The sequence below is a fragment of the Artemia sp. Qi Xiang Cuo genome, chromosome 12, assembly GCF_049724085.1.
Source record: "Artemia sp. Qi Xiang Cuo chromosome 12, ASM4972408v1, whole genome shotgun sequence".
Lineage (NCBI taxonomy): Eukaryota > Metazoa > Arthropoda > Branchiopoda > Anostraca > Artemiidae > Artemia > Artemia sp. Qi Xiang Cuo.
In genome coordinates, this window is record NC_142805.1 from 70,631,995 (window position 1) to 70,645,912 (window position 13,918).

At 32.8% G+C, this 13,918-nt stretch overlaps 1 pseudogene; it reads right to left on the reverse strand.

Moving 5' to 3' along the window:
- Window positions 1-5,257: 5,257 nt before the first annotated feature.
- LOC148946458 (phosphoglycerate mutase 1 pseudogene) lies at window positions 5,258-7,943 on the reverse strand (annotated as a pseudogene).
- Between the last annotated feature and the right edge of the window lie 5,975 nt (window positions 7,944-13,918).

The following is a 13,918-nucleotide window of genomic DNA, read 5'->3' on the forward strand; positions in this document are numbered from 1 at the left end:
TTAACGAAAAGCTTCCAAGGTATGGATTGGCAACTGCGGAACAGTTTATAGATGCAATGGAAAATGTTCGACAGCACAGTGAATATACGGAGGCATACTTCTTAGAAAATTCGTATATTAATTTTGGAAGGAGCAATTGCAGTTTATGTAGCAGCAATAAAAATATATATACAAGCATACCTATCAACAGCGAAGGAAAAGCAATGTTTTTCAATTATGGCGAAGACGAGCCTGTTAGGGTTATTAGTAAATGTGTTTGTAAGACTAATGATTTAGAAAAAATTCCTGGAACACCGACTCAAGAAAAAAGCATTTCTAACTGTGTTTTAAACAGTTCGTTTAGTTCTACTGAATATTTGGCAAAAAATTCTCTGTGTAGTAGAACAAACTGTCCTGAAAAACACGAGACAACTATTGAAAAATGCTCTAGAACTAGATCTGACAAGGAAATTATGATGGCTGAAGTCACCTATAACAATCTGAGTAAACATTCAAAACCAAAAATTGGGCAGCAGGTTACTTGGCAATGTCACCCTGATATCTGCAAGCTGTATCCGACGGATATTGAATTTTGTCAAATTCTTTTTCATATCCTTGTCCGGGTTGCAGCGGTAGCTAGCAACCTAGTAAGAGACGATCACCTCCAATGTCAAGAAATATAAAACCCCCCAACTCCTAAAAAAAGAGTCAGATCAAAACAAAAAGTACACCATTAGAACCGCCTTGTCCGAATCCTCTATAAAGGAAACTTACCTCCCTTTGGCTTGAATAACAAAGAAAATATATTGGCTTGAAAATCAAGAAAATTGACTTTTACCACGTTATTCTCCACAAACGGGATATTTTTTTCTTTCCGCTTTTTCTTTCTGCTCAGCTAGCTGGGCACTGGAAAATCATAGAGAGCTGTATAATAGCTCATTTTAAAGGAAATTGCAACATCTAGTCACTTTTGTATTTAAAAATAAAATACTTTTTAAAGTAGAATCAATTTTGTCAAAAAAATTGCATTTTTGATGTATTTTCATACTGCAGTCTTTTCAAAGATATTTGAATTTTGAAGCAATAAAACAGTCCATGTAATGAACTCTATAGTAATAATAGCTACTTGTCTCAATAGTAACCGAAACTCCTGGAACCAAAATTTTCTTTTTTGGCTTAATCGCTAAAATTATTATGTAAACTGCAAAAATATTTATGATGCCTAATCAGTAATAGATATTTTTTAATTTAAACAACCACAATACATGAATATTCTAAAATTAGTTTTGCTTTTTGTCTCCTGGAAGAAATTTTTTTTTCATCTCAGTTCAAATTTATTATTGTATCCTGTAACCCGTAAAGTACATATCTCCATATTATTGTCTCATAATTGCAATTATTTTAGTTTTCAGTCCAGAATCACTAAACTTATTATTTAAACTGCAAAAATATTTATGGTGTCTAACCAATAATACTAATTTTGTAATTCAAACAAGATAAATACCTGAAAATTTTAAAATTAGTTTTGTTTTATGCTAGGTTTTAGATACTCGACACGGGATTTTGTGTGCTTAATAATTTTAAATCTTGAAAAAATATGGTCTCACGCGAGTGGAAAAAAAGAAAGAATAACCAAAAACAATATCAAAATAGAACAATCCAAATTTCTACTAATAGAAAACTTTACTACACAAAAAATAAAGCTAACATCCTGAAATATAAGAAAAGTTTATTTAAAAGAGATAAAAATGCCACCAAACGCAATAAAGCTCGAGCACGCGTAAGGATTGCTACTAAGATGTCTTGTGATCCAGGATTTAAGAAAATGAAATATGACAGAGCAAAACAGAGGTATCTTACGGATCAGGGGTATCGAGAAGGGAAAATTGAGACAGCGAAACAAAAGAGCAAGGAACGGTATGATAACGATATAGATTACCGAAACAAACATAAGAAAAAAGTTGCTACCAGAATAATGGGTAGATACTGGGGTGACAAAAGCTATAATGAAAAAATTAAATTCTCTGCGAGGTTGTACCGAAGAACGCATAAGGACAAAGGGAAAAATTACATTCAGAAATACAAGAAGATGGCAAAAATGCAGGCTGATCTTTGTAAATTGAGAAACATTTTACGCATGTTTTATCGGGATCACGAAAAGTATTCGAAATTACAGATTAAAATTCTCTTTGAAAGAGCGGATGCTGTTGAAAAGTCGGCTAGAAATGCTTTGGCAAAGCTTCATGGCAATATCCAAAAGAAATGTTGTCAGTTTAACGAAAAGCTTCCAAGGTATGGATTGGCAACTGCGGAACAGTTTATACATTAAAGAACGATCTTCAGTCCATAGTAACTGAAGTGTTATAAGAAACCCTTATATAGATGATGCTTACAGCAATCAAAGGTTACTATTTACAATGTTTACAGTAAAGAACGATCTCTCGCTCATAGTAACTGATTTGTCAATTAGGTCTTTTTATACATAATTATCCATTATTATATAAAACACAGTAATTTTTGGGGGGATCCGGGCTGCAGCGGTAGCTAGCAACCTAGTAAAAGACGATCACCTCCAATGTAAAGAAATATAAAACCCCTAACTCCTAAAAAAAGAGTCAGATCAAAACAAAAAGTATACCATTAGAACCACCTTGTCCGAAACCCCTATTAAGGAAACTTACCGCCCTTTGGCTTGAATAACAAAGAAAATATATTGGCTTGAAAATCAAGAAAATTGACTTTTACCACGTTATTCCCCACAAACGGGATATTTTTTTCTTTCCGCTTGATTTTTCTTCTCAGCTAGCTGGGCACTGGAAAATCATAGAGAGCTGTATAATAGCTCATTTTAAAGGAAATTGCAACATCTAGTCACTTTTGTAATTAAAAATAAAATACTTTTAAAGTAGAATCAATTTTGTCAAAAAAATTGCATTTTTGATGTATTTTCATGCTGCAGTCTTTTCAAAGATATTTCAATTTTGAAGCAATCAAACAGTTCATGGTAATGAACTCTATAGTAATAATAGCTACTTGTCTCAATAGTAACCGAAACTCCTGGAACCAAAATTTTCTTTTTTGGCTTAATCGTTATAATAAAGAACGACCTTTTGCCTATACTAAATTTTATAGGCCACTTAACTATAGTTTAGGTAATATATAGTATATAGTAACAAAATTATAGTAAAGAACGACCTCTAACCCATGTTAATGTTAATTGATCCGGGTTGCTGTTACATTAAAGAACGATCATTGAAATAACAAACCATTGCATACATTGGACTTAGTTAGCTACTTGATTGTTTGAGGTTCGTCTCTTACTATTTCAAAGAAGAAAAAGCCGTAGGCTTTTTCCTGTTTGTAATCAGGTTTGATAATAATTAATCCGGGTTACAGCGGTAGCTAGCAACCTAGTAAGATAGCTAGCAACCTAGTAAGAGACGATCACGTCTAATGTTAAGAAATATAAAAACCCATAGTTCCTAACAAAGGAGTCAGATCAAAACAAAAAGTACACCATTAGAACCGCCTTGTCCGTTTATACAAGGATGAAACCCATTAGATAAACTTCTATTAATAAATTCAGTGCTAGCAGATGACTGATCTATAAGGTCAATATTAAAGTCCCCCATAATAAAACATGGCAGAGAGTTAATTGGAAGTTTCATTAATTGTTCTTCAAATAGGTCCATAAAGTCTTGGAGCAGGCTCTGTGGAGGTCTATATACTACAACAATACAAAAATTCAAATTCTCTAGTTATATGTAAATCAAAACACTCGCAAAGTTTCTCTCTATATATTGTAAGATCTTCCCTTATTGAAACCTTATAATCAGCCTGAATGTAAGCTGCTAGGCCTCCATGTTGGTAATACTCGCGATTCCTTACATATAAATTATAACCAGGGATATGTAGTAATTGCGAGTTATTATCATTTAACCATGTTTCAGTTAAAGCGATCACCTGAAAGACATTAGTATTTATTAATTCCAATAAAAAAAAAATTATGCCCAAAACTTGATCCCTGACAATTCAAATGAAATATCTTTACGCCAAAACGGCCCCTATAACAACGCAAGGGTATTATCCCTTCCTTAAAGATATTCCTTAATGGTTCATCTGTGAGAATATCAGTAGCATTAGTATCTAAATTTATATTTATTCTTTCATTAAACTGGCTGAAAAATCAATCCTTCGACTTTCAAGTTGCAAGACACTACTGTTCCCAGGAGGTAAAACGATATCTCTAACCATCCCATCATCAATAAAAGTTAATGTATGTGACGGTAGAGGGTGGCGGTGGCGAAAAAAATCATTATCTACTAAACATATATCTAGACCTGTATAAATACAAAAAAAAATAACAAAATATATTCCGTCAAAACCGACATAAGAAACAAAAATTAAAGAAAACAAATAAACAAACCGATCGATATGTATACGCATATCAACTCCCAAAATAAAATTCAGTGGGTTAATAATGGCTCACAACTTCATTTATAAGCAAACCAAAATTTAATAACCTTCATAATTAATAACTTTTCATATATTCTCTAAAAAAAAAAAAAATTATAATTTTTCAAACACTATAAATAACTAGCTCAAAACCACTATTTACATTTTTAACGCTTTGAACCATTCAACCTTTTCAACATTGCCTGCAGATTTAATAGAAAGAACCGGCGGTACCACGGGTGGTATCCAGCACTCAACACCTCTCTCCATCAAATATTTTCTTTTCACCACCAATTCCTTTCTAATTTGGCGCATCTCTCTACTAACATCATCCCTAATAAAAACTGGTTTTCCAAACTGCAAGTCCTTTCCTCATAAGTCTTTGCATTTTTTAATATGCCGTATTGGTCCTTATAATCAGTAACTTTGATTTTGATAAAGTTACTCGCTTCATGTACCACTGAAAATGGAGGAATATTCTTCACTTCCATTTCTAATCCCTCATTCAGCACTCTTTTAATGGTATTTTTGCATCTGACAATGAATCAGTCGTCACATTCCAAAACAATAAGTTGTTTTTTCTTTCCTTATGCTGCAACACAAGAGAGTGATTTTTTAATGATTTAACTTGGGCAAATAAATCGTTCACAAGTTAATCCTAATTTTTCATCTTACGCTTCAGAGCATCTACCCCATTACTAATTTAGCTTGCGTCACCTTTCACGTACGTGCATCTTTCACCCTATTCCCAAACAGTTATCTGTATAGTTTACTCGTCAGTCTTCACGCTATGAAGGGACTCTCTAATTTCTTTTACGTCTGATTATAAAGTTTCCAACAGCTCCGAAATTCTTACGATATTTTCTGCATTTGTTTTCTCACATTCCTGTCGTAAGCATTCGCCACTTGAATCCAGAATAGAATCTTCTGGCGAAGGCCTTTTCTTCCCTGTTAGAGATTTTGGGGTTGACGTTTTCATAGCCTTATACACGGTTTCTTCATTACCAAGAAATTGCATAGATTTAATCGGTTTCAAATTTTCATCCAGTTCATAAACGAAAGGTATTCCAGTTGGCAAGTTTATTTCCATAATAGCTTCATCAGACATTTGATCCAAATGTTTTACAATACCTCTTAAGCTATTTCCGTGGGCAGCAATAAGGATTTGCTTTCCTTTCTTCATTTGAGGAACAATAACTTTGTTCCAAAATGGTAGTGTCCTTTCAATGGTCATTTTCAAGGACTCAAACTTTGGAAGTTCTTCTTTGCTAGGTCCACCTTTGTACCTTGGATCCTCATTTATAATCTTGTAGAATTCACTCGACTTTTCAAGTGGTGGTGGGGGGCTGTCGAAACCACGTCTCCATATTTGGACCTGCTTCTCCCCATATATTCTAGCAGTTTCTGCCTTATTAAGACCAGTCAAGCCCCCATAGTGTCGTTCATTTAGTCGCCAAGTCATCTCAAAAGGAAGGGTAGGCTGCTCAATTTCTTCACGAATATTTTTCAGTGTATGTTGGGCTCTAGTCAAAACTGATGTATAAGCAGCATCAAATTGGTACCCTTTTTCTTTCAATATCCGGCCAGCAGCATGGGCCTCCTGAATGCCCTTTCCGGGTTGCAGCGGTAGCTAGCAACCTAGTAAGAGACGATCACGTCCAATGTTAAGAAATATAAAAACCCATAGTTCTTAAAAAAAGAGTCAGATCAAAACAAAAAGTACACCATTAGAACCGCCTTGTCCGAAACCCCTGCATAGTAAAATTTCTGTCCCTTGGCTTGAACAGCAAGGGAAATATATTGGCTTGAAAATCAAGAAAAGTGGCAGCTACTACAACATTCTGCCTAAACGGGATATTTTTTTCTTTTTTTTCTTTTTTTTCTTTTTTTTTATCCAGAGATAGCTTGGCACTGGAACATCGTAGAGGGTTGTTCAATAGCTCATTTTAAAGGAAATTAATTGGGTTAAAAATCTATAGTAACTAAAATAAATTATTTCTAAAAGAGAATAAATTTTTCCACCAAAAACTGCATTTTGATGTCTTTTCACACTGCAGTCTTTCAAACATAATCGTATACCAGCGGTAAGAATTGAACCCACGCCTCTGAAGAGACTGGTGGCTAACACCAGTGCCTTGGACCACTCGGCCAGGCTGCCTCTCATAAATAAATATATATGTGAATTTGGGTTGCAGCAGTAGCTAGCAACCTAGTAAGAGACGATCAGTCCAATGCTAAGAAATATAAAAACCCAAAACTCCTAAAAATAGAGTCAGATCAAAACAAAAGTACATCATTAGAAATACCTTGTCTGAAACCCTACTAGATAAATAATGAACGTCATCATAGTTTTATATTAGAGCTATGACGTGAATAGAGTGACGTCATAATTAGTATATAATTATAATAAAGAACGAACTCTTCCCTATACTAACTTGCATACGCAACTTCACTATACTTAAGATTACAGTATTTATATTATACATCATTATAAATTATAAAAGGTTCAAATGTTCGAAGATACATGAAAATTCTAAAATTAGTTTTGCTTTTTGTCTCCTGGAAGAAAATTTTTTTCATCTCAGTTCAAATTTATTATTGTATCCTGGAACCAAACTTTTTTTGGTTTGTAACCCGTAAAGTACATATCTCCATATTATTGTCTCATAAATGCAATTATTTTAGTTTTCAGTCCAGAATCGCTAAACTTATTATGTAAACTGCAAAAATATTTATGGTGTCTAACCAATAATACTAATTTTGTAATTCAAACAAGATAAATACCTGAAAATTTTATAATTAGTTTTGTTTTATGCTAGGTTTTAGATACTCGACATGGGATTTTGTGTACTTAATAATTTTAAACCTTGAAAAAATATGGTCTCACGCGAGTGGAAAAAAAGAAAGAATAACCAAAAACAATATCAAAATAGAGCAATCCAAATTTCTACTAATAAAAAACTTTACTACACAAAAAATAAAGCTAACATCCTGCAATATCATCCGGGTTGCAGCGGTAGCTAGCAACCTAGTAAGAGACGATCACGTCCAATGTTAAGAAATATAAAAACCCATAGCTCCTAAAAAAGGAGTCAGATCAAATTTACAATAAAGAACGATCTCTTGCCCATAGTAACTGATATATGGTGGTTCCAGGGATAGCTGCAAGCTAGCCAGATTACAGCGGTAACCGAGTTTCAGTGGTAGCTGTAACCCGGAGTCTCTTTCCTAGTTTATGACTCAAACAAGTTTACATTAAAAGACGATCATTGGAATAACAAACAATTGCATACATTCGAATTAGTTAGCTACTTGATGTTACAACAAAGAATGACACCTAGCCCATGTTAACTGAATACAGTTAAGGGAGCATCAAACCTGCCACAAAATTTGTTTTCTTTGTTCCATATACTTTCGCCATGCCTAATCATAACAATTTTGTACACCATATTTCTAAATAGAAATTTAGATAAGTTTCTCTTAAAAGATAAAATAAAGTAACGTAACGAGTTAATTGAATCGAAACGAAAATTAAACTAATTTTGAAATTTTCTAGTATTTTTCTAGTTCGAATTAAAAAATTGAAATTATTGCTCATATAACACAAATATTTTTGTAGTTTACTCAATAACTTTAGCAATCCTGAACTGAGAACTAAAATAAATTAAAATTATCTTGTCGAAGGATAAACGTGTATAAATACTGCATTCACTTCTTACGTCTTAAATGATGTAAGAAGCGAAACTAATTTTAAAGTTTTCAGGTATTTTTCTAGTTTTAATGAAAAAATTAAAATTACTGCTCCGACACCATAAATATTTTTGCAGTTTATATAATAACTTTAGCGATCCTAAACTGAGAACTAAAATAAAAAATAAATCTACACAAATAAAGCACAACATTACAGGGATAAGCATTTTAGGAGTCGAGCCTATATGCCCGTCCAATAATTTATTTTCAATATTTTGATGATTAGACATTCATATTCCTATGATAACTTGAAACTTCCTGTATAAGACATTGTCTCGTGATTTTTTTATTGTCAAGTATGTTCGCGAAATTCAAAACCGTCTTCCTTGATTAGTGCCGTAATTCGACCGTTAGCTTTTCCAAACTTCAAAACGTCTGGAATGCTACGAGGCATTTATCGGAAGTATCCTTAGAAGGAAACAGTTTTATTTTCTTTTTTATATTTTAAATATATCACATATAACTCACGGTATATATTACCCTTCCCAATATTTAATGACGTCTCGTAATTAGGATTTGCTTGCCCTTGGGTTTTTGAAATATTCACGATTTATTTAGTATTTGTCCTACATAATTTTAATTGACATTGTATTATTTTATACTTTTATTTAAGCTTAATCAGGAGTGCTTAAAAAATTTTCTGTGTTACTTTTCTTATTTTATTATATATCCTTTTCTAATGTTCCTCCACCGGACTAAGATTACCTATGGTTACAGCCTAGCTACTTTACTAAAGATTTTTTTTTTGTTTTTTCTACATCTAACACTGATGACTCCTACATTTCCAACTGTACTGTATCACTGTATCAAACATTATCATGGGAAATGTTTTATGTGGTTGGGACTATTCTACTATTACAACAAGATTTTTTTTGAGAATTTACCTTTTACAAGTTTTTATCCTTTGCTAACTATAGGATAATTATGCTTTCTATCTACGCTAAATTAATGGGGAAATACATCGATTTTACATTAACTCTATCTAAGTAACTAGCAATACATATATATATATATATATATATATATATATATATATATATATATATATATATATATATATATATATATATATATATATATATATATATATATATATATATATATATATATATATATATATATATATATATATATATATATATATATATATATATATATATATATATATATATATATATATATATATATATACATATATATATGAATGATTTGAAGCATATAATGATATGTTCACTACATTCACTGGTAGTCATTAAAACACTTTCACTGGGTTTGTTCGTTATATAATTCTGATAATAAGTTATCGAAGTTGTTAATTTATCAAAACTATTAAAATGTGACATATGTAAATTCACACCCACTTCATCACTTTATGTGTCTCTTAGCGTACTCACTCCTTCTGTTGTAAATTATTGTCCTTCACTCTTTTCGTCTTGGCAAAAATCTAAAAAACACTTACAATATAGTTTCTTCACAGAATAATTCGAACATGGTTGGATTCATCTTAGACGAAGTGCTTTCTCTAATTATCAAACGAGAAATGATACTTCCAACTACAGGTGGGTGGAAATTTGATATCAGAGTTCATTCTCACCTGCTGTTTTTGGATAGTTCATAAGGTGCTTTATTGTTAAGGGGTTGAACACTAGGATCACGCCGGCAATAGTTGGGTTGATTCTCTTATCAGCATTTCATTATGGGGGTATTTTAAAGCACATAAAGAATGTATTTCTCGTATAAAATTTTTCGTTCGTGCACTTAGAGATTATAGTTCTCTTCTAAAATTCTTCGTGCATGGCTTGTATCTATTAGCTTTTGCGGTGATTCCTTGGTTAATCACGGGGGTATTGATGTTTGTATTTGGAATGGGTCGACATCAAACTTTAGTGACTACTTCAACGTATCGTCTTTAACTTGTGGGAGGAGTATATTGTCACTGAGGGGTTAGTCACAGGGCTTACTTTTGGTTTCTGTAATCCAGTGGTTGGTTTCTAGGTCTATTTTTCAGAAGTTATCTAGTAACGTTTATGGGATAACAGCGATAGTAACTTTTCGCGTTTGATAGGTGTGATAGGATGGATGCCGAGAGATGGTCGAAAGGGATTCAGCACTTGAATCTGCGACACATAAATAATCTGGGTTCATGAAATATCATAATTATACAGTTATATGGTGCACGGGTCCATAAGAATTATCAAGGGGGATATTTATGTACTTGAATCTTGTACTGGTCGATGGGGTTCTCAGGATTGATGCGTTTCCCCGTGTTCCTACTTTTGATCTTTTTTTTTTGGTCCGGATGTCCTTTTATAATAAAAATTTAGTAATTTTTTCACAGTCAGAAGTATTTTGAATGCAAAATATATGATCAATAGTATTCTCAACTTAAAATCAGTTGGTAATAATCCATATGTGGTACCCACGCGCGTTAAAGTCTGGTCTTATTAAGTAAATAGTGCACTCTGGGAATACAATATTTTTCTTATTTTTGTAAGCGGTACATGTTCGTCATTCTTTTCTATTTTGGACCAGATTGAGGTTTTCATCTCCTCACTTTCTATATTGGAAATATTGTACGACAGGTTGATTGCCTTAAACGTGATTATTTTAGGACTTATTATATTTGTGCTCGTTGTTGTTAACGGCGTTTGAACAGTCGTCTCTTTAGTTACAAGTCGACATCCTTGTTTTATTGTTATCGTGCCCACATCTTGTAATAGGAATTCGGTCCAGTAACTTGGATCGATTCTTTCTGTATTATTATAACAAGACAAAGTTTCAACAGTTTCTTTTGGAACAGAAAATAACCAAAGATCATTTCTAAGGTTTATGAAAATTTCTCGTTTAGTACTTCCCATCAAGGCTTCACATGAATCAGGTATTTCTTCCTGTTGTGTGTCTTAAAAATATATCTAACATACAAGATCCAGATTTGACACTATAATTAGGTAACGTAAGCTGGCATACTAGGTTTTTGAATGACACGCACTCTTTTAAGTCTTGTGGATTAACAAGCATCAACTCACTCGAAAATCAATAACTCAATCCGTCTCTAGAACATTGGTTAAAACAAATACATGACAAAGAAGCACGGAATTCCTTAAAGGTGAGCTTACCTTTTACTTCTGCTGAAAGCCTGTTCCAGACTTCAGGGATTGTATACGCAATGAAAACTTAGATGTGGTAGTCATAGGAATAAGTGTTCCAATCAATTAAACCTATCCAGTTTCATAATTATATCCCCTTTTCGTATATAAATCCGGAAAATATACAGGTAATAAATTAGATACTAAATTATACATAAACAAATTTACATGAAATTTAACCAATAAACAGTAGAACTATTACAATAAAAAACGATCATTGGAATAACAAAAATTGCATACCTTTGGAATTAGCTAGCTACTTGATTATTTGAGACTCGTTACTACTTAAGAACGACACAGATGTAAATTCTCTCATTCTTGATTAGAATAATGGTTAGATCGAAGCAAGCTATACGCAATTTGAAAAAACAGTACTACACAAACAACAGAGATAGTACTTGAAAAGAGAAAAGCAAAGGTATTCAACCGACCAGGCGCATCGAGAAGTAAAAATTGAGAGAGCAAAACAAAGGTATTCAACCGACCAGGTGTACCGAGAAGTAATAATTGAGAGAGCAAAACAAAGGTATTCAACCGACCAGGCGTATCGAGAAGTAATAATTGAGAGAGCAATATAATAAAGAACGACCTCTTGCCTATACTAAATTTTATAGGCCACTTACTTATAGTATAGGTTAGTAATTCCACAGACAGCTTGGCATCGGAACACTGTAGAGAGTTGTTCAATAGCTCATTTTAAAGGAAATTAATGGGGTTAAGATCTTTTTGTAATTACCACAAGTTATTTTTAAAATAGAATCATTTTTTTTACGAAAAACTGCATATTTAATATAAAAGATTGATCAATGACGTCATAAACGTCAAAATAAATTATTTCTAAAAGAATGAATTTTTCCACTAAAAACTGCATTTTTGATGTCTTTTTATACTGAAGTCTTTTCAAAGATATTTGATTTTTGTACATAAATCATAATCGTATACCAGCGGTAAGATTTAAACCCACGGCTCCAAAGAGACTGGTGGCTAACACCAGCACCTTGGAGCACTCGGGCCCGCTGCCTCTCATAACTATATATGTGAATCCGGGTTGCAGCAGTAGTCCGGGTTGCAGCGGTAGCTAGCAACCTAGTAAGAGACGATCACGTCCAATGTTAAGAAATATAAAAACCCATAGTTCTTAAAAAAAGAGTCAGATCAAAACAAAAAGTACACCATTAGAACCGCCTTGTCCGAAACCCCTGCATAGTAAAATTTCTGTCCCTTGGCTTGAACAGCAAGGGAAATATATTGGCTTGAAAATCAAGAAAAGTGGCAGCTACTACAACATTCTGCCTAAACGGGATATTTTTTTTTTTTTTTTTTTTTTTCTTTTTCTTTTCCACAGATAGCTTGGCACTGGAACATCGTAAAGGGTTGTTCAATAGCGCATTTTCAAGGAAATTAATTGGGTTAAAAATCTATAGTAACTAAAATAAATTATTTCTAAAAGAGAATAAATTTTTCCACCAATTACAATAAAGAACGACACCTAGCCCATATTAACTGAAACATAAATAGGGATTATGTAATTTCCATCAGTATCATGGCTGTAGAGATGGCTGAAACCTAGTCCGGGTTGCAGCGGTAGCTAGCAACCTAGTAAGATACATTGAACTTAGTTAGCTACTGGATGTGTTAAGATTCGTCTCTTACTATATCAAAGAAGAAAAAGCCGTAGGCTTTTTCCTGTTTGTAATATGGTTTATTTTGTTAATTTTACTAAAGAACACACTTCAATTCTAATTTTATCAGAGAAAATAAAAAGCTTCCACTTCAGTTCTTATTTTCCCAAAGGCGCAAAAATTAAAATTCCATTCTAAATTTTCCCGTAGAAGAAAGAAAAAGTTATACCTAAGATGTGAATACTTACCATGAAGATAAAAAGTTCCACTTTAATTCAAATTTTTCTAAATAAAGTGAAGAAAAGTTGAAGTTCTCTTCTAATTTTTCCAAGAAAATAAAAAGGTTCCACTTCAGTTCTGGTTTTCCTCAAAGAGATGAAAATTTAAAGTTCTGTTCTAAATTTTTCTGTAGATACTTTGATTCTGAATTTTCCCTCCAAGAAGAGAAAGGGTTCTGCTTTAATTCTATATTTTCTCAAAGAAGTGAAGAAAAGTTCAAGTTCCCTTCTGAATGTTTTCCCAGAGAAGAGAAAAGGTTTCACTTTAATTATGAGTTTTCAAAACGAAGTGAAGAAAAGTCCAAGTTCTCTTCTGAACTTTCTCAAAGAAAAGAAAAAGGTTAGGCATAAATAAATGTTAATAAATAAATAGAAACATTTCTCCGTGTTTAAGTTAGGTTAGGTTAGCTTATCATGAGCGCTCATGATAAGCTAACCTAACCTAGCTTAAACACGGAGAAATGTAGATGGACGAGCTTGAAAAACTGTCGTTAATAATAGAAAGACGCACTCATTTTCTAATTTAGAAATTTGAGGAGTAAATCCCTAAGACAAAGGAGCTAAAATTTAATTTAAAAGTTTGCTTACGGCTCCAGAAAAAAATCGGTAAAATTGTCCTTGAAAATTTCATCCCTGGAAAACCCCCCGCCACATGTAAAATCAATCCCGTGCAAAATCCCTCCACTCG